At 43.9% G+C, this 26,145-nt stretch overlaps 1 long non-coding RNA gene across 1 annotated transcript; it reads left to right on the top strand.

Moving 5' to 3' along the window:
- The first annotated feature begins 437 nt into the window (after positions 1-437).
- On the top strand, positions 438-21,578 carry LOC142172907 (uncharacterized). The gene is made up of 4 exons (XR_012702063.1): positions 438-5,005; positions 14,123-14,197; positions 14,285-14,338; positions 21,386-21,578. It is a non-coding gene; the product is annotated as an uncharacterized LOC142172907 (long non-coding RNA).
- Positions 21,579-26,145: the final 4,567 nt, after the last annotated feature.

Below are 26,145 nucleotides of genomic sequence, written 5' to 3'. Positions count from 1 at the left end.
CAATATATATACTAAAAGAAAATATATAAGAGAATATATATACATAAGATACAATATAATATCAAGAAGTGATATTTATGCATGACAATTTAGTGTTTTACTATTGTTTTGTTATTTTCTTTTTCGTCAAGCACTTTAATAATTAGATATACATATATACTACATATTAATATAGCCATGATACTACAAGAAATTGTCTTTAAAAAAAAAAAAAAAAACCCGCTAGGCCCGCGAAGCCCACGAGCCCGGCCCGTTAAGCACAGGACCATGTGGGCTTAGGCCCGTCACGGGCCGGTTCCACCCATTAGGCCCACGAAGACCGGGACCGCCAGGCCCGGGACCGCCAGAGCCCGGGACCACGAAGCCCGGGACCGCGAGGCCCGGCCCGTTAGGCCCACTAAGGCCCGGGCCCGGGACAAAATACAGCCCTACATTAGAGTTGTTGTCCACATCTGATAGGTTTCAACTTTGTCATTTTCTTGTTAGGTATCATCTCATTCCATTGTCCCTTACTCTGTTCCTTTTGTATTGTTTACTTCCTCTTCTTGAGTCTGTTTGGTTAAAACAAGTGAGAAATGACTTCAAAATTTGCTACCAGCTTTCCAATTGCACAAAATAGAATCTGTCTTGCACATCAAAGTGGCATAAGTCAGGAAGGAAAAGTAGGCGCACTGAGTTGCAACAATCAACGTGATTTGGGATTCATGTTCAAAGGTTCAGTATATGGCAATTCATGAGCAAAATGCAACAGATAGGGGATATTGGGTTCGAATGGATCGAAGGTGCTTTCAATGATAAGGGTGACATAGAAAGTGGTTAGTCAATAAGCAAGCAATATCTTTCAAGGTGAAATCAAAGTTATCATGGCAAGTGAAGGAGCAATCGCCCTCAAAGTCAAAGCCATAAACCAACCATCATGTTTAAATTCATAATGTTTTCTTTGTCTGAAACAGGAACGAAATCTATGTTCATATCAAATCTTGGAAGCTTGAATTTTTTTAGGTGTAATGCCCCCAATTCTGCTTATACAAAGGCTATTGAGAAAATCATACATCACCCCTAGGAGAAACACTTCCTAGTCTTGGTTTTCAAGTTATATTTTATTGTAGGAGACACTTCCTAAATTGAGATATTTTACCATTAAGAGACGCACTTCCTAGTTTGGTTCATTCAAGCTTCACCCTTAGGAGACGCACTTCCTAAATTGAGATTTTACCACTAGGAGACACACTTCCTAGTCTGGTTCATTTAAGTTCATTCATAGGAGATGCACTTCCTAGCTTGAGTCATTGAAGTTTCACCCCTAGGAGATGCACTTCCTAGCCTAGGTCTTTTAGGTTATATTTTTGCTTTAGGAGACGCACTTCCTAGTTTGGATTCATTGAAGTTTAACCCTTAGGAGATGCACTTCCTAGTCTTGGTATTTCAAGTTATATTTGTGTTTTAGGAGACATACTTCCTAAATTGAAGTTTCACCTGTAGGAGACACACTTCCTAATCAAGGTCTTTCAAGTTATTCTTTTAGGAGACGCACTTCCTAAATTGAGAGTTCATTCATAAGAGACACACTTCCTACTTTGAGTCATTGAAGTTTTACCCCTAAGAGACGCACTTCCTAGTTTGGGTCTTTCAGGTTATATTTTTCTTTTAGGAGACGCACTTCCTAAATTGAGATTTTACCACAGGAGATGCACTTTCTATTTGGTTCCTTTAAGTTCATTCCTAGGAGACGCACTTCCTAGTTTGGTTCATTGAAGTTTCACCCATAGGAGACGCACTTCCTAAATTGAGAGTTCATTCATAGGAGACGCATTTCTTAGTTTGAGTCATTGAAGTTTTACCCCCAAGAGACGAACTTCCTAGTCATGATCACTTAAATTCACCCCTAGGAGACGCACGTCCTAGTTGGAGTCTTTGAAATTTTACCCGTTAGGAGACGCACTTCCTAGTAGGGATCTTTCAGATTGTACTTTTTAGGAGACACACTTCCTAGCATTGGTCATTTAAATTCATTCCTAGGAGACGCACTTCCTAGTTTAAGTCATTGATGTTTCACCCCTGGGAGACACACTTCTTAGTCTGGGTCTTTCAAGTTATATTTTGCTTTAGGAGACGCACTTCCTAAATTGAGATTCCTCCCCTAGGAAACGCACTTCATAGTTTGGTTCATTCATGTTTCTCCTGTAGGAGACGCACTTCCTGATCTAGGTCATTCAGATTTCATTTTTAGCAGACGCATTTGCTAGTCAAAGTTTCTTCGTTTTACTCATAAGAGACGCACATCCTACCCTAGTCTTGAGTTTACTCTCATCATTGCATCAATAGTATAAGTGGTTTACACTTTTGCTAACAACTCACAAATCTTCCTAGTGCAAGTGGGGCAGAAAATTCTGTTTGTTTTGTTTGTTTTGATCTTGTGCTCACCTGGAGAACAAGGGAAGACAGTTCAAGTTTCAAGGAAAAGCAGTTTCGAATGAGGACAGTTCAAGTTCAGCAATCAAAAGTCCACCTGGAGAAAAAGGGAAGCAATTTAAGTTTCGAGGAAAAATAGTGCAAATGTTGGTAATCAGGAGTCCACCTAGAGAACAAAGGGAAGACAATTCAAGTGTTGGTAATCAGGAGCCCCCCTGGAGAACAAAGCGGAAGACAATTCAAGTGTTGGTAATCAGGATCCCACCTGGAGAACAAAGGGATAGCAATTCAAGTGTTGGTAATCAGGAGCCCACCTGGAGAACAAAGGGAGAGCAATTCAAGTGTTGGTAATCAGGAGCCCACCTAGAGAACAAAGGGAGAGTAATTCAAGTGTTGGTAATCAGGAGCCCACCTGGAGAGCAAAGGGGAAGACAATTCTAGTGTTCGGTAATCAGGAACCCACCTAGAGAACAAAGGGAAAGCAATTCAAGTGTTGGTAATCAGGAGCCCACCTGGAGAACAAAGGAAAAACAATTCAAGTGTTTGTGATCCGGAGCCCACCTGGAGAACAAAGGAAAAGCAATTTGAGTGTTGGTAATCAGGAGCCCACCTGAAGAACAAAGGGAAGCAGTAATGTTCAAAGGAAGACAACACAAGTTTCGAGGGAAAACAGTTTAAGGTAACAAAGGGAAGACAATTCAAGTTTTGGTAATCATGCACCAGCTTGGAGAACAAGAGAATACAGTTTAAATGTTGGCAATCAAGCGCTACCTGGAGAATAAGGAAATTCACTTTAGAATGCAATTCAAGTCAGCAACAAAAGAAGCTCGCGGCAAGAATGTGATTCAACAGTCTGAGGTGATCAACATGAGTTAGTCACAATCCAGAATAAAAAAGAAAAGAAAAAGGGAAGTGAATCCAAAATGCAGAAGCAGAGAAAGATGTGAACTGCTCAAGATGTGGTTGAAGTCACAAACACTACATGCCCGGTCTTGATCCGAAAAGCTAAAGAAGAATGAGCTAGCACCTGCAGCTAACAAGCGCCAGGGTTCAAATCTAAAGTCTGCATGAAGAACCATTCAAGACCCAAGATCAAGATTCAGAAGACTTATAGATAGGAATCTTGTAACTCGTAATTAATAGGCTTAGATAGTCTTTTTCATTTTTGATTTTTGATGTAATAACAGGACCGTGGACCGGAACCTCGGCGGAACGGCACCTCGATCGGCTCTCCACCTCGGTATACTCTATTATCTCACTCACTTCTAAACTACACGTGGCCTGATTCCTTTATAGCCAAGGATATGTAGGCAGCTCAGATACCAGAGCTCGGTCATATCCCCCTTTCTCTTAGTTTTGGTCTCTTTAAATAAGGGTCGGGTCAAAAAATCTGTCTAGTCATTCTTTGTCTGAAAATACATCGTGTTTCCAGTCAAAGAGGGGCAGCTGTAGATATGTGATTTTTGACCATCCCCAAGATTTTTCATATTTTAGCACGTAAATATTTAATTTAGGCCTAATATCGCTGTTACAACTAATTTTGACTCTTCTACTTTATTTTATTACAAGAAAATAAAAATTACAAAAAAAATAGTTTCATTAATGTTTTGTAGTCATTTTTAATCTTGAAAAATACCAAAAATAGTTTTGTTTTAATGATCAGTCTTATTTTAACAGTTATTTTACTTAAGAAGGACTAATTAATAAATGAGGTCGTATTTTAGTCTCGTTCGCGGAGAAAGAATAAAACTTGGGCTCGAGCAACCTATTTTCAGGCCTAATTTTCGGATCTAGCCTGTTATTCCCAAGCCCATAATTCCTAGGCTCATACCTCTTAACCTAAATATAACCCTAAACCTATAAAAAGAAGCTAACACCTAATGCCTATGAGCTGAAAAATACACGATCAGCTAAAGGAAATAGACAAAAAAAGACCCTAGACCTAAAAAGAGTTATAGAATCCGCTGTTTCATCAGGAACCCCACCCCCCAACAGTCATCTTCTTCGACACACCATTCACACAAAACTTAAGAGCTAAAGAAACCAACTCGTTACACCCTAAAAATGTGATCTCCTTCAGCACTTTAGACCCCTAGAGACAAAAAAGCTACAACAGCCATATAACTCCAAGATAGACCCCTCCCCATCGGAATTCCAACTTCTTCTTCATTGGGATACAATACAAAACCCTAAAAGCCTAAGTAAAATAGGAGCGTCTAAGCCTTAGCACACCTAGGACCTTTCTCCTTCACCTTAAGCCAAATGACCCCATCTCCCACAACTAGACAGCTTCACGCACACACGCACATGGTGAAAACAGTGAGGAGTCCAAGAGCTCGTTTAACATTCTTTTCCGACGAGTCTCGAGTTTTTCTGGTTGAGTTTCGATGACTATTCTGTTGGTCCCTTGTCGAGGTTGAATCCATCTTGGAACTCGTTTGTGAGATCTGTTCAGCGCCAGATATTGAAGTGTTGAGTTCATCGAGGTCGGGTGCATCGAGGTCGATTTAGAAGTCCGTTTGAGGTCCCATCACCGGTCTGAGTTTTCAGTCGGTACCTCATTTGAATGTCACTTCTTTGTATGCAGCAGAAGGTTAGAGTTCTATCAACAAAGGATTCTTCTTTTAATTTACTATTTCCCTTTAATTATATAAGGCTCTGTTTTGGGTTAGAAATGTCTAAATGTTGTATTGCCTTTTCGTTTCTTTCGTTGTTTTGTTTTTCCTTGTTTGATTGAAATCAGTTTTGCAAGAAACTGAAATATGAACTTCTCATTCATGTTGTCAATTTGGTTAATTTGATAAATCCATGTTAGGCTAAGAAAGTAAATAAGTAAATAATGTTTTAAAGGAAATTTATTTTTTTAATAATGTTCATTTTAGAATTCTGTTGCTTGGCTGATGTTCTGTTACTTGTTTTGATTATTTTAATTTCTTATTTCATGAAAGAAAGATGAATATTCGTAGTTTGCTTTAGGCGCGTTAATTAAATAAATTATCATGGTTGTGGGTATGGTTCCCGTGACGTAGTTGTGATGCCTAATTTCTAAATTCGGAGGTACATTTATGTGAACCAGCCACAATTTAATCTTTTTAATAAAATAAACACGGTGTGGATTGTGGGTACGGCTCCCGTGATATGATTCGCAAACGTGTAATCAATAATTAGTTGTATAATAATTGGATTATTAAGGCGGTTTAAAGGGAGTAAAATGCACATAGGTTTTAAAGATGTTTTAAAATAAAAATAAATAGGCCAATAATAACAGCTGAGCGATCGTGCTAAAACCACAGAACCCGGGAATGCCTAACACCTTTTCTCGGATTAACAGAATTCCTTACCCGGATTTCTGTGTTCGCGGACTGAAAACAGAGTCAATCTTTCCTCGATTTGGGATTTTAAACTGATGACTTGGGACACCATAAATTATCCCAAGGGGCGACTCTGAATTTTATATAAAATAATCCCGTTTCGATTGTCACTTAAATTGGAAAAAATTCCTTATACCCTTCCGGGGGTAGGAAAAAAGAGGTGTGACAAAGGGGATCCTTGCCATTATGTGTAACCCCTATTGTTGCTCTCATTTTATTCTTTTTTTTCACATAAAACTCTCCTCTCTCTCTCTCTCTCTCTCTCTCTCTCTCTCTCTCTCTCTCTCTCTCTCTCTCTCTCTCTCTCTCTCTCTTCTTTCTAGCATATCCTCCCGATACTACTGCTATAGCTTATTACCTGTATGTTTATTCTTCATATATTGCTTGTTATTGGCCATAAAGAGCCTCATTTAATTATATCCTAACTGTTAGCCCCTTCCTGATTATCCCCAATAGCTCAAGTCCAAGCCCAGACATCGACCTCGAGGCCCCTCGTCGGTTAGTCCGAGGCCTGGACAGCTAACCCCTCGGTTTGATTATAACTCTACTTTAGCTCACATTTCATCTTTTATCTTCACATATTTAGCATCAACTGCTTTAACAACTAGCATAAAAATAGATCATGTATTTTTAGAGTCCCATCAATAAATTTAATTGTTATTATCATTTTCACGGAAAACAGTTTGGTGCCCACCGTGGGGCTAAAAATAATAGTGATTAATTTCTTGTTGGTTTTGTTACATAACGCAAGTTATTTTTACAATTTTTCTTGTCCAAGATCTTCGATTTCAAGTCAAAATGTTTGGCTCAGTGAACAGAGTTGAGAACGACAACCTTGAAAAGCACGGAGAAAATCGTGTGGCTATTCTAAATATTGGCGCGCCACTACAGAACACAGACAACGCGCCTGGACCGATTCCAGCGGACGTGGGTTCGCAAGATGCACAGCAGGTCGACAAAACCTCACACACCGATAGGAGCATACAACATGGCGACCAACAGGAAACCCAGAAAACCCCAGCTCGGGAAGAACAGGAAGTTAGCCTTCATGTTATTTTTGAAATGTTGCAGGCACAATAGTTGGCTATCACTCAGCTGCAAAGCCACCCGAAGACTCCCAGCACGGTAGCACCGGGGACTTCTCCCCCAGCCGAATAAATACCTGAGAAATCGAGCAACAACAGATCGGTAGCCGACCCTACCATCGTGAAAATGCTCGAAGACCTCACCAAAAGGATCGAATTGAGCGAGATTGATAGTAGCCAACGATAATAAGGTCGAGACCTACAACTCCAGGGTCAAGCATATCCCGGGTGCACCCCCGGTCCTGAAGGGCGTGGATTCAAGGAAGTTCATACAAAGGCCATTATGCGAAGAAGCGGCCCCGAAACCCATTCCAAAGAAGTTCAGAATGCCAGAACTCCTAAAGTACAACGGGACCTCAGACCCCAATGAACACGTTACTGCCTACACTTGTGTGGTAAAGGGCAACGATATAAAGAATGATGAGATCAAGTCCGTATTACTAAAAAAGTTCGGGGCAATACTCTCGAAGGGGGCCATGATGTGGTATCACAACCTAGATCCCAATGCCATAGATTCATTTGCCATGCTAGCAGACTCCTTCATAAAGGCACACGCCGATGCCATCAAAGTAGCAACAAGGAAGTCCGACGTATTCAAGATTAAGCAGAGGGAGAATGAAATGCTGCGAGAATTCGTATCTCGCTTCCAAAAGGAACGAATTGAACTACCCCCGGTCTCCGATGACTAGGTGGTGCAGGCCTTCACTCAAGGCCTGAATGAACGAAGCTCAGTGGCCTCACGGCAACTGAAAGAGAATCTGATCGAGTATCCCGCCATAACCTGGTCGGACGTCCACAACCGGTACCAATCAAAGATTAGGGTCGAGGATGACCAGATGGGAGCCCCTTCGGGCTCAGTATATCCGAGCAGACTCCTAGCGAAGGAGTCGAAACTAAACAAAGAGAGGTATCAGTCGTACCCCGAAGATAGGAGGAATGCCTCGGGACGCAATCGCAACGATCGATTGGTAAACCGAGGATAGAACCCTTGGGGACTCATCAATAGAGGCGGATTCGATGGGGACATGGGCTAACGGGGGCACCTCGCCTATCAGAATACAACTTCAACGTCGACGTATCAGGCATCGTGTTCGCCATCAGCAAAATCACGGATGCCAAATGGCCCAGGCCTATACAGTCGCATCCTTCACAAAGGATTTATAACTTGATATGCAAGTTTCGGCAACTCTGAGAGGAAGTGGCCTGGCTACTCGATAACAGACACCTTCGGGAATTCCTCGGCGACCGAGCTAAGAACCAGTCTCGAGAAAGAGAAACAACGAAAAAGAACAAAGTAGACGAATCCCACCACGTCATCCACACGATATTTTAAGACACGCCCTCGGCTGTATTCAAATAAAAGACCACATCGTGTCCGCCAAACAAACGCCGAAATCCAAGAGCGCCATCTCCAATAAGGTATAATCATCTCCCCTTTTTTTCCTATTTTTTACTTTATGATAACTTCTGTGCAGGCCATCGACCAAAACAGTCAAGATGTCGATCCAGCTCGAGGACCTTGAGGTTTCGAAGCGTCTGTTGCACTCTTTTCCTTCGACCGAGTTTTTATCCCAAAATGGGTTTTTACCGACAAGGTCTTTAACGAGGCAACGTTCAAGCGCTACCCAAGGAAGATCCGAAAAGCGTACAAGGCTTCTTTTGCAATCAACCCCGAACATTGGAGGGCACCCCCCTTGAGAGGTCCTCCACTCGGAAGAACCAGGGAACCATAAACAAGGTTCCAAAAGGAAATGATGTACCGGGCCAAACGGTCAAATGAACCGTGTCCGCATAAGCCGGGCTCACGGCAACAAAACAACTTGTACTTATGCCAAACAATCAAAGAATATCTTTCGCCAAAGCATCTTATACCCCAAAGAAAATTCAGCACTTTCACAGCAAGGATCCCTCCACCAAGAATGCCCCGAAATACTCGGAGACTAGCGTCAATAAGTCGCCACCCGTATGGCCTCAGGGTTGGAACTCCATACTCATAAGCCCTCAACGAGGTAGCACGGAAATCACGAAACATCTCCAAAAGGGAAAAATGTCCCGAACTCTCGGAGATTGGCATCGCAAACTCAGAAAGCGCATGACCCCAGGGTCGGAATCTCCAAAATCATAAGCCCCCAATGAGGCAATTCTGAGCTCACGAGCAATGACCCCCGATCCTAAGCAAACTCGATGACTCGGAGACTATCGCCAATCACCATTCACTTAAAAACCCAAGGCCATAAGACCCCGAGCGGGCAGACTCGGTATAGTAAGACCTATTTAAGGCATCAACAAAACTGTAAGACCTCAAGCAAGGCATGAATCATACTTATACCAAGTATCAACAAAACTGTAAGACCTCAAGCAAGGCATGAATCATACTTGTACCAAGTATCAACATAATTGTAAGACCTCAAAAGGCATGACAATTTTGTAAGACCTTACTACAGGCATAAACTCAATCCCAAAGTTTAGGCTATATGTCGCATTTGTAAGACTCCCGAAAGGGCATACCCTCAATATAGACGCCTAAACTACTAGACTCAGGATTAAAAATGGCTCCGGCCAAACACAAATGAATAAGGTCATATGACTGTACTAGCCGAATTAATACGACTCAGGGATGCCCGACCGTTCCTACAAAATTATAGGACATTACTTCGAATCTACTTCGAAAAGAACCGGTTAAACATGCTACCCTCGACAAGCAAAAGAGCTTCGACCATGTCAGCTCCAAATCACAAGGCTTCGAGCTACTCAGCCTACGAGCCAAACATTCCGAGGTGCTTGAACATCGCCAGAAATGACTTGAAATCGAGGTTCTTCCCGAACCGACGACGGGTCAGGCAAAACCATTTCAAAAAGTCCTTAACGAGAGGAAAACAAAGCCTACATATGCCTAAGGGCAAAACATAAGAGCCATTGTCGCCAGCCTAATGAGCCCCAAGGCCACACACACTAAAAGGTCGCAATGACCAAAAGCGTCAGAGCCACTGTCGCCAGCTTAAAATTTAAAAGCTTGAGGGTCAAATGAGCTCGAGTCGTAACCCGATTCGGAGACCGAACCCAAAATAGTTAAATATACATGCCTAAGGGCAAAGCGTAAGAGCTATTGTCGCCAGCCTAATGAGCCTTAGGGCCGTACCACGGATTTAAAGATTTCTACTAGCTCAAAGGTCGAATTGACCTGGTTGAAATCTTGACAAATAGAAACACAGAAGACACAAATTGCGGGGTTCCCCCTTATACATACAGATGATAATATACAAGCTCCATTTACAACATACTGTGAAAGCTATGTACACAAGAACAAGGCAGGAAGTAAACATCCCCCCTCTATGACTATGGCCCGGTGGCCCTTCCTCGCCATCTTCAGCATCGGACAGAAAGAACCATGCATCATACTCCTCCCCTTTGGCTTGCTCGATCTCTTCCGAGAGATCAAAGCCCCTGGCGTGAATCTCCTCGAGAACTTCCCTCTGAGATTTGCACCTCGCATACTCCTTGCTACTATTTGTACGATCAAGGCCTCTCTTCAGTTCAACTTTAGCAACGACAACACTCTTCAAATAGGACACCGCTTTCTGTCCCACCCTAGCATTGCTCACTAAAACCTTGGCCCGGACATTCACCAACTCGGCCTTCGCCTACAAAAGCTCGGACGAAAGCTTTGCGATCAATTCGCCCATGTAGAATCATTCGCACGAACGGTCTGGATTTGCACCTCAAGAGCAAAAAATATGGCTAAAGCACTCTCTTTGACCGCAAAATGGGTACTTACATGCGCCTGCAGCTCGTTGAATTCAAGTTTGGCTCAACCAACCTTTCCCCAGGGCTGTCCCAGCTCATCCGCTTTGTTCTCCAACTGAAATATCAAAACATCAAGCTGCCGAGATGAAAGGGGAGTGCAAGCCAGCATAGAATGCAAGGTACCTATTTTTCTAAGCAGATCTTACGGCTCCGGCTCTGGTCCACCTCGCATCGTAGGGAAATCAGCTCGCTTTCTTTTTCCGCACCAAGAAGCTTAAGGGATTTTTCTCTACCCAAAGCCTCCCGCAATGGGGCCTCACAGCGAAGCAGCTCAGATTTGACCCTGTCAAAGGCCTGTGAAAGAAAACTAAATGAAAAAAGAAAGGCACGGGACCGGAATAATCTTACAGTGATCAAAAACTCACCATAAGGCCGAGCCAATATCCAATGGCTTACTACCTTCAGAAGGTAGCCGATCGACCGAATCGCTTCTTCTTAACTGCTGAGAAGGAGTCTTCCCACTGCAAGCTCTTTCGCACCCTGGAGCATCTTTTTGTTTGTCTCGATCTTAAGGCCAGCAATCTCTCCTCCTGCCCCAGAGGACACAACCTCATTTCAAAAAAATCTCTGATACCTGCAGCTGTTAAGTTAATAAGCCGACAAGAAAAGCGCTATTTTTAGGAAACACCGGACACCTACCACGATTCTTTGCCTCCCATCTCCTTTGGGACAGATCTCACCACCGGTGCCTATCATAAATTGAGCAAGTTGCCAACTTACGAGACCACTTAGCTAAATTAGGGACCTCGTTCGGCGACCAATGAGTTGCTAAAAATATGGGATGGAAAGATATCATTACGGAGCTCGCCTCCGATCAAAACGATGATAGTTTAGGTGAGACACTTACGTGAGAAGTTCCATTTCTCAGGAAATGGCAAAAATTCTCTAGGGATGACATCAGATGTTCGAATACGAACGAACCATTTCATCCATCCACGATCCTCGTCGTCTTTGCTACCGATGACAGGAGCTCGGGTGGATCGACGTTGCAGAGCGATCAAACCCCGATAACGCAGTAGCCGATATAACCTTACAAAATGACTGAGGGTAAACTATGATGACCCAAGAGGTCATCACTTATTTCTAAAATGAATTCTACATTCCGAGGCTTTAAAAAACCTCTTTTAGCAGTACCTCGATTAGTGTGCGCAGTCCGGGCGCATAGCCGAAAAGCTTATATGTGAAGATCTGTGAAAAATGATAAAATTTGACTATAAAATGAATTAATTTGACTTCGGTTAATATTTTGGGTAAACGGAATCAGACCCGTGATTTGATGGTCCTGGAGGGTCTGTAGGAAAATATGGGACTTGGTCGTGTACCCGAAATCAAATTACGAGGTCCCACACCCGAGAAATGAATTTTTTAAAGAAAATTGTTTTCTGAAATTGTTTAAAGGATTTGGAAATGAATTTTGATTAGAACATATTGGTATCAGGCCCGTGTTTCGGTTCTGGCGCCCGGTATAGGTATTATATATGATTTAAGATAATTCTGTGAAGTTTGGTAAGAAACAGAGTCCGTTTGACGGGATTCGAACCTTAATTGGAAAGTTTTGTGTTTAAAGAAATTTTGAGAAATTTCATTGATATTGAGGTTTAATTCGATGTTTTTGATGTTATTTTGGTGATATGAGTACACGAATAAGTCCGTGAGATGTTTTTAAGGTTGTGCGTATATTTGGCTTGGAGCCCCGAGGGCTCGGGTGAGTTTTGGATAGGCCACGGGGTACATTTTGAACTTATAAAATTGCAGAATTTTAGCTGGTGTACCCAGGACTACAGACTTCGCAATGCGAGCTCGCAAATGCAAAGGCTGAATCGCGAATGTGAAAACAGCCCAGGCCTGCCTTGCTCGCAAATGCGAGTATTCTTTCGCAAATGAGAAAATCCCTGTTCAGCCTTGGGCCGCAAATGTGACCCTGTCATCGCAATTCTTAGCTCGCAAATGTGACCCTCCCTTCGCACTTCCCAACATAGCAGAGGTCGGCCCTGTTCGCATTTCCCATACCTCTGACCTGCAACTTTATATTTAGAGGATTTTTAAACCCATTTTTCATATCCTCTCAAAACATAAACACCCTAGGATGATTTTTCAAAGGCTTATTCCTCTCCAAATCAATTGTAAGTCATTTTTAACTAGTTTTCTTTAATCATCAACATCATTTTAACATGATTTCAATTTAAAATCAATGATTTTCATGGGGGAAATTGGGTGTTTTGGGTAGAACCTAGGTTTTTTCAAAAATTGGGGATTTGGACCTCGATTTGAGGTCCGATTTCAAAACAAATTATATATTTGGGTTCGTGGGAGAATGTGTAATCGGGTTTCGATTTGAACCTGGTTTTGACCATGTGTGCCTGGGGCGATTTTTGACTTTTTGCGCAAAACTTAAGGAAATTCATTTTTATGCATTCAAATTGATTCATTTAGAATTTAATGATGTAATTAAGTAACTTGTGACTAGATACGAGCGAATTGGTAGTGGAATCAAGGGATAAAGCTGTAGTTGAATCATGAATTGTGTTCATGGCATCAGGGTAAGTGTTTGGTCTAACCTTAGCTTGAGGGATTAGGAGTTGTGTCCTATATGCTATTTGCTTCTTGTTGAGTACGACGTATAGGCATGGTGATGAGTATCTATACGTTGGTGTCGAGCATGCCCCTGAGTCTTAAATTGCAATTTATTGTGTTCTTAAATGATACTACGGATGCTTTAATTGATGATTCCCGATATTGAGCAAGGATTAAGATTGTTTTTTGGTGGAAGTTACTTATGATAGAGTATTGGTGTTAACTGAGATGGTTAGATGTTGGGTTAAGATTGGTTATAGTTGTTTCTCCCTTGCCGGGACATATTTACTTTTACTGTCGAATCCCTTGTCGAGATACTGTAGTTATTTGTTGATCCCTTGCCGGGACTCTTGGTATGGTTGTTGTTAAAGGTATATAAATATAAGGATCGGGTTGCACGCCACAACAATACTATATATGGATCGGGTTGCACGCCGCAACAATGTTATATTGGATAGGGTTGCATGCCTCAATAGTGATATAAATGGATCAGGTTGCACGCCGCAATAGTGTTATATTGGATCGGGTTGCACGCTGCAACAGTGATACAAATGGATCGGGTTGCATGCCGCAACAATGGAAAATAATAGGGATCAGGTTGCGCGCTACAACAGTGTCATTATTGTTTTGCTGTAGATCTTGAATTGTTCTTTCATATTTCTCTTAAGTTTCTACTAGATTGATATTATCCCCGTAGCATGTACCCCCTCCCATTTTAATTGTTATTCCTGTTTATTTTCCTTTGTATATTATATAACTGCACATGTTTATCTGGTGTCTGGTCCTAGCCTCGTCACTACCTCGCCGGGGTTAGGCCAGACACTTACCAACACATGGGGTCGGTTGTGTTGATGCTACACTCTACACTATTTGCAGATTTCGGAGCAGTTCTTGGACAGTAGCACTTGGGGAGCCTGCCTTCAGTCCAGCTAGAGACCCCGAGGTAGTCATGTAAGCATTCATAGGCCCGACGTTCTCGTCTACCTTATTATGTACTCTGTTTTCATTTGATTTTGAGATAGATTGTATTTCTTTCAGACAATTGTTGAAGTAATCTTAGTCTGTCCGTGATATTGTGACATCGGATTCCAGGTAGAGATGTGTGTTATTTTTATCGTACTGGTTTTGGTTATTATATCAGATTAAGTCTTCCGCTTCTTTCCATTTACTGTTAATATCTAAATGTCGATTACCTATTAATTTAGATTGTTAAAAAGGGTTTAAAACAATGAAAGAGTTGGCAGTTTCTATGTTTAGCGGTTTGCCTAGCTTTTATGAGTAGGCACCATCACGACTCCCGAGGGTGAGAAATCTAGGTCATGACAAGTTGGTATCAGAGCTCTAGGTTACATAGGTCTCACAATTCACGGACAAGCTTAGTAGAGTTTGAGGGATCGGTACAGAGATGTCTGTATTTATCCCCTAGAAGCTACAGAGTTTGGAAAGGCTTCACATTTATTCTCTCCTATCGTGCGGTTTGGTTTCTCAATGCTAATTAAAATTAAAATTTTACTCTGTTCTTTCACAGATGGCGAGAACACGAACTTCCTCATCCACTAACCAGCAGCCCGAGCCCCCAGCAACAGCTTCCACGAGGTGCAGAGAGCGAGGTCGAGGCCATGCTAGAGGCCGAGGTAGGGGCAGAGCTCAGCCTAGAGCTGCAGCACCAGCGGCGGAGCCTCGGGTTGACTTTGATGATGAGGTTCCGGCCCAGACAATTCCAGTGGGCCCAGCTCAGGTCCCAGAGGGGTTTATTGCTACCCCAGTTCTTCAGGATGCTCTGGTCCGACTAGTGGGTCTTATGGAAAGTGTCACCTGGGCAGGTTTGCTTCATGTAGCACCAACCGTCTCTCAGGCTGGAGGAGGAGCCCAGAATCCTACTACTCACACTCTAGAGCAGGTAGCTCCCAATTCCAGACTCTAGCGGTTTAGCCAGTTGGAGCAGTTCAGCCGGGTGTGGTAGCTCAGACCAGTGATGAAGTAGTTATGTCTGCCGATGCCTTGTGGAGGTTGGATAGGTTAACCAAGCTCTTCACTACTACTTTCAGAGGTGCATCTACTGAGGATCCCTAGGATTGTCTAGACAGCTGTTATGAGGTTCTCAGGAACATGGGGATAGTTGAGACCAATGGGGTCGATTTTGCTACTTTTCGCTTGTCGGGATATGCCAAGATTTGGTGGAGGGATTTCTGTTTGGCTAGACCAGCTGAATCACCAGCTTTGACTTGGGAGCAGTTTACTCAGCTATTTTTGGAGAAGTTTCTCCCCATCACTCAGAGAGAGTTCTATCGGAGGCAGTTTGAGCATCTCCAGCAGGGTTCCATGACTGTTACCCAGTATGAGACCAGATTCATCAACTTGGCTCGTCATGCTCTAGTCATACTCCCCACCGAGAGAGAGAGAGAGAGAGAGGGTGAAGACGTTTATTGATGGACTTATTCAGCCGATTTGTCTTCAGATGGCTAGGGAGACTGGGAGTGAGATTACTTTCCAGGAGGCGGCCAATGTGGCCAAGAGAGTGGAGATGGTTTTGTCGCAGGGAGGTGGTCATGGGTTGGACAAGAGGCCCCATCATTCAGGCAGATTCAGTGGTGCCTCGTCTGGAAGTATGGATATGTATGGTAGAGGCCATCCTCCTAGGCCCTTTTAGTCAACACTTCAGGTTTCTCACCGTGCTTCAGGTGGTCGTGGTTCTCACATACAGTATCCTGATCAGTAGCCCTACATTGCACCACCAACTCTTATTAGTGCACCGCAGCTCCAGAGTTTTCGGGGTGGTCATTCAGGTTGCCAGGTTCAGCCTCAGTTTCCTCAGCCACAGTACTCAGGTGGATGTTTTGAGTGTAGTGAGTATGGTCATATCAGGAGGGATTGTCTGAGGTTGGTGGGTACTCAGTCACAGCAGCAGGGTTCCAGTGCTATAGTTCAGGCACCAGGTGTTCCATAGACCGCCCAGCTAGGTAGAGGTGGGGGTAGAGGTGCTAGAGGTGGAGGTAGAGGTGCTATAGGTGGATCTCATACCGCTAGGGCTGGAGGCCAGACAGCAATAGGCCGTCCCAGAGATGTAGTTCAGGGTGGTGGGGCCTAGCCCCGATGTTATGCTTTTCCAGCCAAGGCCCGAGGCTGAGGTTTCTGATGCAGTTATCACAGGTACGGTTCTGGTTTGTGATTGAGATGCTTCAGTGTTATTTGATCCAGGGTCTACATACTCGTATATGTCAACTTATTTTGCACTGTATCTGGTCATGCCTAGTGATTCTTTGATTTCTCTTATTTATGTGTCTACACCGGTGGGCAATTTTATTGTAGTAGATCGAGTCCATCGCTCTTGTATAGTCATGATTGGGGGTTTTAAGACTCGTATAGATTTGTTGTTTCTGGACATGGTTGATTTCGATGTTATACTAGGAATGGATTGGTTATCACCTTACCACGCTATCTTGGACTGTCATGCCAATACCATGACCTTAGACTTACCGGGTTTACCTCATTTAGAGTGGAGGGGGACTCCTGGTCATTCTACCTACAGTATTATCTCGCATGTGAAGGCTCGACGTATGGTCGAGAAGGGAAAATCAGGCTAGGAGATGACTCGTAATCGATCCGGCCCTCCTCAGTATCACCTGGTAACCGAGAACTCCTGTTTACCTTGAGACAGGTATTCCTTCTTATAGATATCACCGAAAAAGCGGAAGACTAAGAAGACTTTGTCTCGCCCACGCCCATGTTTGGCCTATTTGGCATATGTATGTGATTCTAGTGCTGAGATTCCTTCTATTGATTCCTTGCCCGTTGTTCGTGAGTTTCCTGAGGTTTTCCCTTCAGAACTGTCGGGTATGCCACGCGACAGGGATATTGACTTTTTCATTGATTTGGCTTCAAGCACTCAGCCCATTTCTATCCCGCCGTATCTTATAGCCCCGTCTGAGCTGAAAGAGTTGAAGGAGCAGTTGCAAGACTTGCTTGAGAAAGGTTTCATTAGGCCGAGTGTTTCGCCTTGGGGTGCGCCAGTGTTGTTTGTTAAGAAGAAGGACGGATCGATGAGAATGTGTATTGATTACCAGCAGTTAAACAAGGCTACGATCAAGAATAAGTATCCATTGTCGAGGATTGATGATTTTTTTGATCAGATTTAGGGTGCTAAGGTATTTTCGAAGATTGAATTGAGATCTGGCTACCATCAGTTGAGGATTAGGGCATCTGATGTCCCTAAGATAGCTTTTTGCACTCGGTACGGGCACTATGAGTTCTTGGTGATGTCATTCGGGTTGACAAATGGCCCAGCAACTTTTATGGATTTGATGAACCGAGTGTTTAGGCCTTACTTGGATTCGTTCGTGATAGTCTTCATTAATGATATTTTGATATATTCCCGCAGCCGGGAGGAGCACGAGCAGCATCTTAGAGTGGTTCTTCAGACCTTGAGGGATAGTCAGTTATATGCTAAGTTCTCGAAGTGTGAGTTTTGGTTGAGTTCAGTTGCATTCCTGGGTCATATTGTATTAGCAGAGGGTATTCAGGTTGATCTGAAGAAGATTGAGGCAGTCAAGAACTGGCCTAGACCAACATCGGCTACAAATATTCAGAGTTTATTGGGATTGGTAGTCTACTATCGTCGGTTTGTGGAGGGGTTCTCATCTATCGTAGCCCCGATGACCAGGTTGACCCAGAAGGGTGCCCAGTTCAGATGGTCAGATGAGTGTGAGGCAAGTTTTCAGAAGCTCAAGACAGCTCTGACTACGACACCAGTGTTGGTTTTTCCCATAGGTTCAGGGCCTTATACAATTTATTGTGATGCATCTCATATTGGACTTGGTGCAGTGTTGATGCAGGATGGAAAGGTCTTGCCTATGCTTCGTGGTAGTTGAAGATTCATGAGAAGAACTATCTGGTTCATGATTTGGAGTTGGCAGCCATTGTTCATGCATTGAAGATTTGGAGGCATTATCTGTATAGTGTGGCATGTGAGGTGTTCACGGATCACAAGAGTTTTCAGTATTTGTTCAAGCAAAAGGAGTTGAATTTGAGGTAGAGGATGTGATTGGAGTTGTTGAAAGACTATGATATCACCATCTTATATCATCCGGTAAAGGCTAATGTGGTGGCCGATGCTTTGAGTAGTAAGTAAGCCAGTATGGGCAGTCTTGCTTATATTCCGGTCAGTGAGAGGCCGTTTGCTTTGGAAATTCAGACTTTGGCCAATCAGTTTGTGAGGTTGGATGTTTCTGAGCCCAGTCGTGTGTTAGCTTGCACAATTGCTCGTTCTTCTTTATTGGAGCGTATCCGTGATCGGCAGTATGATGATCCCCATTTGTGTGTCCTTAGAGCCTCGGTGCAGCACGGAGGTGCCAAGCAGGTTACCTTAGGTGATGATGGAGTTTTGAGATTGCAGGGTCGAGTTTGTATGCCTAATGTGGATGGGCTCCGAGAGTTGATTTTAGAGGAGGCCCATAGCTCCCGGTACTCTATTCATCCGAGCACCGCGAAGATGTATCAAGATTGCGGAAGCATTATTGGTTGTGGAGAATGAAGAAGGATATCATTGCATATGTGGCTTGGTGTTTGAATTGTTAGCAGGTTAAGTACGAGCATCAGAGGCCCGGTGGTTCATTTCTGAGGATTGAGCTTCCCGAGTGGAAGTGGGAGCGGACCACTATGGATTTCATTGTTGGGCTCCCGCAGACTCAGAGGAAGTTCGATGTAGTATGGGTCATTGTTGATAGGCTGCCCAAGTTAGCGCATTTCATTCCTGTGGCAGTCTCCTATTCTTCTGAGAGGTTAGCTAAGATCTATATCCGGGAGATTGTTTGCCTTCATGGTGTGCCCGTGTCTATCATTTCGGACTGAGGTACGCAGTTTATCTCACGCTTCTGGAGAGCAGTTCAGTGAGAGTTGGGCACGCGGGTTAAATTGAGCACAGCGTTTCATCCTCAGACGGACGGGCAGTCCGAGCGAACCATTCAGATTTTGTAGGATATGCTCCGAGCTTGTGTCATTGACTTTGGAGGCTCGTGGGATCAGTTTTTGCCTTTAGCAGAGTTTGCTTACAACAACAGCTACCAGTCGAGTATCCAGATGGCTCCTTATGAGGCTTTATATGGTAGGCGGTGTTGGTCTTCGGTTGGATAGTTTGAGCCGGAAGAGGCTCGGTTATTAGGCATGGATCTAGTTCAGGATGCCTTGGACAAGGCCAGGATTATTCAGGATAGGCTTCGTACAGCTCAGTCCAGGCAAAGAATTATGCCGACCGCAAGGTTCGAGATTTGGTTTTCATGGTCGGTGAGCGGGTATTGCTTCGAGTGTCGCCTATGAAGGGCGTGATGAGATTTGGGAAGAAGGGCAAGCTTAGCCCTAGGTTCATTGGTCCGTTTGAGATTCTTGATTGAGTAAGAGAGGTGGCTTATATACTTGCGTTGCCACCGAGCTTATCAGCCGTGCATCCAGTGTTTCATGTGTCCATGCTTCGGAAGTATCATAGAGATCCATCCCACATGTTAGATTTCAGCACTGTCCAGATGGACAAGGACTTGTCTTATGAGGAGCCGGTAGCTATTCTAGACCGGCAGGTTCATCAGTTGAGATCAAAGATTTTTCCTTCTGTTCGTGTTTAGTGAGGAGGTCAGCCTCCTGAGGCATCGACCTGGGAGTCCGAGTCCGATATGCGGAGCCGTTATCCCCATCTTTTCCCCGACTCAGGTACTTCCTTCTTCTGTCCGTTCGAGGACGAACAATTGTTTTAGAGGTGGAGAATGTGATGACCCAAGAGATCATCACTTATTTTTAAAATGAATTTTGCATTTCGAGGCTTTAAAAAACCTCTTTTAGCATCACCTCGATTTGTGTGTGCAGTCCGGGCACGTATCCAAAAAGCTTATATGTGAAGATCTGTGAAAAATGATAAATTTTGATTATAAAATGAATTAATTTGACTTCAGTCAACGTTTTGGATAAACGGGCCCTTACCCGTGATTTGATAGTCCCGGAGGGTCCGTAGGAAAATATGAGACTTGGGCGTGTGCCCGGAATCGAATTCCGAGGTCCCAAGCCCAAGAAATGAATTTTTTAAAGAAAATTGTTTTCTGTAATTGTTTAAAGGATTTGAAAATGAATTTTTATTAGAACATGTTGGTATCGGGCCCGTATTTTGGTTCTGGCGCATGGTACATGTCTTATATATGATTTAAGATAATTCTATGAAGTTTGGTATAAAATGGAATCTGTTTGACAGGATTCGGACCTTAATTGGAAAGTTTGGTGTTTAAAGAAGTTTTGAGAAATTTCATTGATAATGAGGTTTAATTCGATGTTTCTGATCTTATTTTGGTGATATGAGTACACGAATAACTCCGTGAGATGTTTTTGAGGTTGTGTGTATATTTGGTTTGGAGCCCCGAGGGCTCGAGTGAGTTTTGGATAGGCCACGAGGTGCATTTTGAACGTAGAAAATTATAGAATTTTAGCTAGTGTGCCCAGGCCTGCAGGCTTTGCATTTGCGAAGCCTGGCTCGCAAATGCGAAGGCTGTATCGCAAATGCGAAAACAGCCCAGGCCTCCCTTGCTCGCAAATGCGAGTATTCTTTCACAAATGCGAAAATCCCTATTCAGCCTTGGGTCGCAAATGCGACCCTGTCTTCGCAATTCCCAGCTCGCAAATGCGAGCCTCCCTTCGCGTTTCCCATACCTGCAACCCACAACTTTATACTTAGACGATTTTTAAACCCATTTTTCATATCCTCTCAAAACATAAACACCCTAGGACGATTTTTCAAAGGCTTCTTCCTCTCCAAATCAATTGTAAGTTGTTTTAAACTAGTTTTCTTCAATCATCAACATCTTTTAACAAGATTTCAACTTAAAATCAATGATTTTCATGGGGGAAATTGGGTGTTTTGGGTAGAACCTAGGTTTTTTCAAAAATTGGGGATTTGGACCTCGATTTAAGGTCCGATTTCAAAACCAATTATGCATTTGGTTTCGTGGGGAAATGGGTAATCTGGTTTTGGTTCGAACTTCGGGTTTTGACCATGTGGGCCTGGGGGCGACTTTTGACTTTTTGGGCAAAACTTTGGGAAATTTATTATCATGCATTCAAATTGATTCATTTAGCGTTTATTGATGTAATTAAGTAACTTGTGACTAGATACGAGCAAATTGGTGGTGGAATCAAGGGGTAAAGCTATAGTTGAATCGTGAATTGTGTTCGTGGCATCGAGGTAAGTGTTTGGTCTAACCTTAGCTTGAGGGATTAGGAGTTGTGTCTTATTTGCTACATGTTAATTGTGGAGTACGACGTATAGGCATGGTGACGAGTATCTATACGTTGGTGTCAAGCATGCCCGTGAGTCTTGTATTATAATTGTTATTGTTTTCTTAAATGGTGATACTATGGATGCTTTAATTGATGATTCTCGATATTGAGCAAGGATTAAGATTGTTTTTTTGGTGGAAGTTACTTATGATAGAGTATTGGTATTAACTGACATGGTTAGATGTTGGGTTAAAATTGGTTATAGTTGTTTCTCCCTTGCCGGGACGTATTTACTTTTAAAGGTATATAAATATATGGATCGGGTTGCACACCACAGCAATACTATATACGGATCGGGTTGCATGCCACAACAATACTATATATGGATCGGATTGCACGCCGCAACAATGTTATATTGGATCGGGTTGCACGCCGTAACAGTGATATAAATGGATCGAGTTGCACGCCGCAACAATGTTATATTGGATCGGGTTGCACGCCGTAACAGTGGTAAATGATAGGGATCGGGTTGCGCGCCGCAATAGTGCCATTATTGTTTTGTTGTAGATCTTGAATTGTTCTTTCATATTTCTCTTAAGTTTCTGCTGGATTGATATTTTCCCCGTAGCATGTACCCCCTCCTATTTTAATTGTTATTCCTGTTTATTTTCCACTGTATATTATATAACTGCACTGGTTTATCTGGAGTCTGGTCCTAGCCTCGTCACTACCTCGCCGGGGTTAGGTCAGGCACTTACCAGCACATGGAGTCAGTTGTGCTGATGCGACACTCTGCACTATGTGCAAATTTCGGAGCAGCTCTTGGACAGTAGCACTTGGGGAGCCTGCCTTCAGTCCAGCTAGAGACCCCGAGATAGTTCTGCAAGCGCCCGCAGGCCCGACGTTCTCTTCTACCTTATTGTGTACTCTGTTTTCATTTGATTTAGAGACAGATTGTATTTCTTTCAGATAATTATTATAGTAATCTTAGTCTGTCCGTGATATTGTGACACCAGATTCCGGGTAGAGATGTGTGTTGTCTTTATCGTACTGGTTTTGGTAATTATATTAGATTAAGTCTTCCACTTGTTTTCATTTACCGTTAATATCTAAATGTCGATTACCTGTTAATTCAGATTGTTAAAAAGGGTTAAAAAATAATGAAAGAGTTAGCAATTTTTATGTTTAGCGGCTTGCCTAGCTTCTACAAGTAGGCGTCATCATGACTCCCGAGGGTGAGAAATCCGGGTCGTGACATAAACTCTATCCCGTCCTTATCGGTGAAATATCTCTTCGTCTACACTATTTTCCAAAAGGAAGGAGTGAGCCTGCGCCAAGGTAACCCGATATCCCTGACAAAAATCAAGCACGACCCGGTCGGGGGGACCCGAAGCAAAAATATGTGTGTATACACTCAAAAACCCCTCAACATTGTCATGATACTCTCCTCGGAAGAAGGTACTTGTAATACTGCACCTTCTCCCCATCTGCAATCTTTTCTGATCAGTTCGAGGTTTTCCTCTCCCACTGATGAGATGATCCTCGACACGTGCTCCCGGTGACCCGAAACATTGGGAGGCCTTCCCAGCGTGATGGCTCTCCTCGAGGCATGGCATCTCGAGGGCCGTTCACCGGGCATAGGCGATGCGTCACTATCACCAACCGAATGTGGAGAGTAGGAAAAACTCCCCTCTCCCTAGAGGTCGGACATCCACGTAGCAGTCATGGCTACGATAGAATAGGAGGAGAAAGATGTATATCTGAGCAAAAATTTTTAGTTGAAGCAACGGAAGAACTAGCACAAAGCGCCAGGCTCTGTGGAAGAGGTAGTCCCTCAAAGCAGCAGAATCACCATTGGAAAGGCAAGTTAATGAATATATAAGGAGGCAAAGCAGCAACTGCCTGCCTACCCAAAAGGCCAATTAATTCTGGTCGCGTTAACATCACCCTCTCCTAGGGAAACGTACTAACTGAATCACCCTGGTCCCCTTTACCAGATTGAGCAAATGTGCTACCCCACGGAATTTGAGAAACTGCAAGGCCTCAGGGGCTCTTCGATATTGCCGGCACTGGCCCGTTAGAGGCTGTCGATTTAACCCCGGGGCATGGCCCGATTTGAGGGTCCTGGTCGCTCCAAGAACGGATTTCGAAAGGCTAACGTCAAAAGTTGAAAGTTCAAATCCGCGGAAGCAAAGGAACAAAAAAAACTGAAAGAAGGAAAGTCCCTCTTTTTACATTGCCAAAACACTTATCCACAAGAGACATCTTTACAAGATCCATCCCCCGGGGACTGCATACAAAGGGAAAGAGAAAGGATGCAAAAAAACTTGGGGACTACTCTTCATCACCACTATCTTCGCCCTCATCTAGGATAATTAAAAGCGCCAATTCTCTCTCCAATTCGCGGGCTTCCTCGAGATCAACTGACAGATCGATACCCCTAGCTCCGATCTCCTCCAGGGTTTCTCTCCTCGCCTATGCCTTAGCATGTTATATAGCCCGAGCTAGCTTCTGTTCGTCACAAGCTATTTTATGCACCGTGGTTGTGTCATCCAGATAAGTGGCAGCATTTATTTCAATCTCGGACTTGGCCGCGGTCAAGGCAGCAATCTCCTTGTGAGCATTCTTGAGATGATCATAGGATGACGCCAACTTCTTAGTTGCTACCTCACTTTGCTTCCTCAGCCCCAGGATCTCCGCGTGCAGTCGACTAATCTGCGAACCACTTTGCTCGACCTGCATTTAAGGTAAGCCAATTTGTGTTGGAATATGGAAGCAAAGGTCAGGTACAAGCAGGACAAAATACCTGCATGGCGAGATCAGCCTTTTCTCAGAGCGCTCTCTCCAAAGCAGCTTGGAGCTCTCCTAATTCTTTCTCTCCTCGGGCAGAGTGAGCCTCCGAATCCCGCAGCATCGAGGTAAACTTCTTACACTCCTTTTCACGGTAAGAAAGCTCCTTGCGGAGCTGAAAGAGGGCATGATCATGCATATCCTTGCACTGCGGCATAGCGGAAGAGTTAGAAAAACGAAGAATGACTCCCAAGACTAAAAGAAATATATGAAAGATAGCCATCACCTGCTGCATGAGCCTCTCCGCCAATACTGTCAAAGATATTGACAAGGGGGCCTCCCCCTTTGAGAGCAATCCCTGCTTTGAAGGTGTTCGCTTTTTGAGTGTCCCTTAGTTCCCTTGACGAGTCTTGAAAGCACGGGATAAAATCATTCATGTCGCTGATTTCCCCAAAAGGCAACCCCTGCTCCTTAAAAGCTCTGGTCCCCGACCCTATAGGATCGATGGCAGCGGTCCCCCTAACGAAAACTGCACCAAACCCAGTCAGGTGATCTGAGACCACACTAACACCCTCCTCAAGGGTCCCCGATCTGCGGGACCGATCCGAGTTAGTCATTCCAGACTCAGCAGCCTCCGATTGAGGCACCTGGGAGGCTCCCGTGCACGACCTCGTCCTCCGTGCTAACTGGCACTCATCGTCATCCTCATTCTCAGTGCCAGGATTTGCCCTTGAAGTTGAAGTAGAGGTCCTAGTAGTGGCTTGGTACTCGAGTGACCTGGGATTCTTTGCCATAGGAGGATCAGCAGCCGCCTTACCTTCTGTCTTCTTGCTCTTGTCAGGCTCTGAAGAATCCATTTCACCACCAGGGGGTGGCCTCATCTCCATCTTCTCGCCAAGGCCTACACAAGCACGGTAACCATGATTTGTCAGCACAAGGGACGCAGGGAGAAACGCAAATCTAAGACATAGACAGTAAAGAAGCCCTACCATGATTCTTGGCCACCCATCGCTGCTTGGCCAGGTCAGTCCAAGACCGAACATGATACAGGAATGCGGTGTCCAACCGTTTGATCCACCCCCGCAAGTCCGAAATCGCCTCGGGGTACCAAGCAGCGGCTGCGTGAAACGACAAAAAGGTCATCATTCCGTGGGAAAGGGAAGAAAATTACAAAATATGGTTAAGGGAAAATCGCTTACGTTGTGTGTTCCATCTCTCCGGGAAAGGCATCCTCCGGGCCGGAATGATGTTCAAAGTCCTTATCTGGACGAACCTGCTCATCCATCCTCGATCCTTCCCCTCGTCTGTGCTCGAGAAAAATGATTTTTTGGATCGATTATGGAGCCTGATCAAACCTTGATAAAATCGAGGGCTGTACAACCTAATCAAATGGATGAGGGTAAAAGTCTCGCCCACAACCCCTTCAGTAAAATGGCGGAGCATCAACACTATCCTCCAGATAGAAGGATAGATCTGACCGAGCGTCACTTGATATTTGTCACAAAAATCAAGGATAACCGGATCTATTTCCGGGGGGAAGGATTTAGAGGAATCATCAGGGTCCAAGGTGAACGGGTAGGTATACACATGAAGGAAGCCTGCCTTGTAGTCTGTTATATTTTCATCGGGGCCGGGAATTTCCACCTTCACTACCTCGCCCCATCGGCAATCTGTCTTCACTATTTCGATGTTGGTCACGACACTAATGTACCGGGACACATGTTCACATCGGCCCGGTGTGGATGAAGTGGTATCGACAGTAACATCTTTTGACATATCAAGTTTGGAGGGAGTGCACTATTCCAGGGTGGGTATCGCTTTGGCTTTCTCCTTGGATGACCGAGATAAAGATGCAACTTCAT

This window comes from Nicotiana tabacum, chromosome 18 (genome assembly GCF_000715075.1).
Source record: "Nicotiana tabacum cultivar K326 chromosome 18, ASM71507v2, whole genome shotgun sequence".
NCBI classification, from domain to species: domain Eukaryota; kingdom Viridiplantae; phylum Streptophyta; class Magnoliopsida; order Solanales; family Solanaceae; genus Nicotiana; species Nicotiana tabacum.
This window is presented reverse-complemented; position numbering and strand designations above follow the sequence as displayed.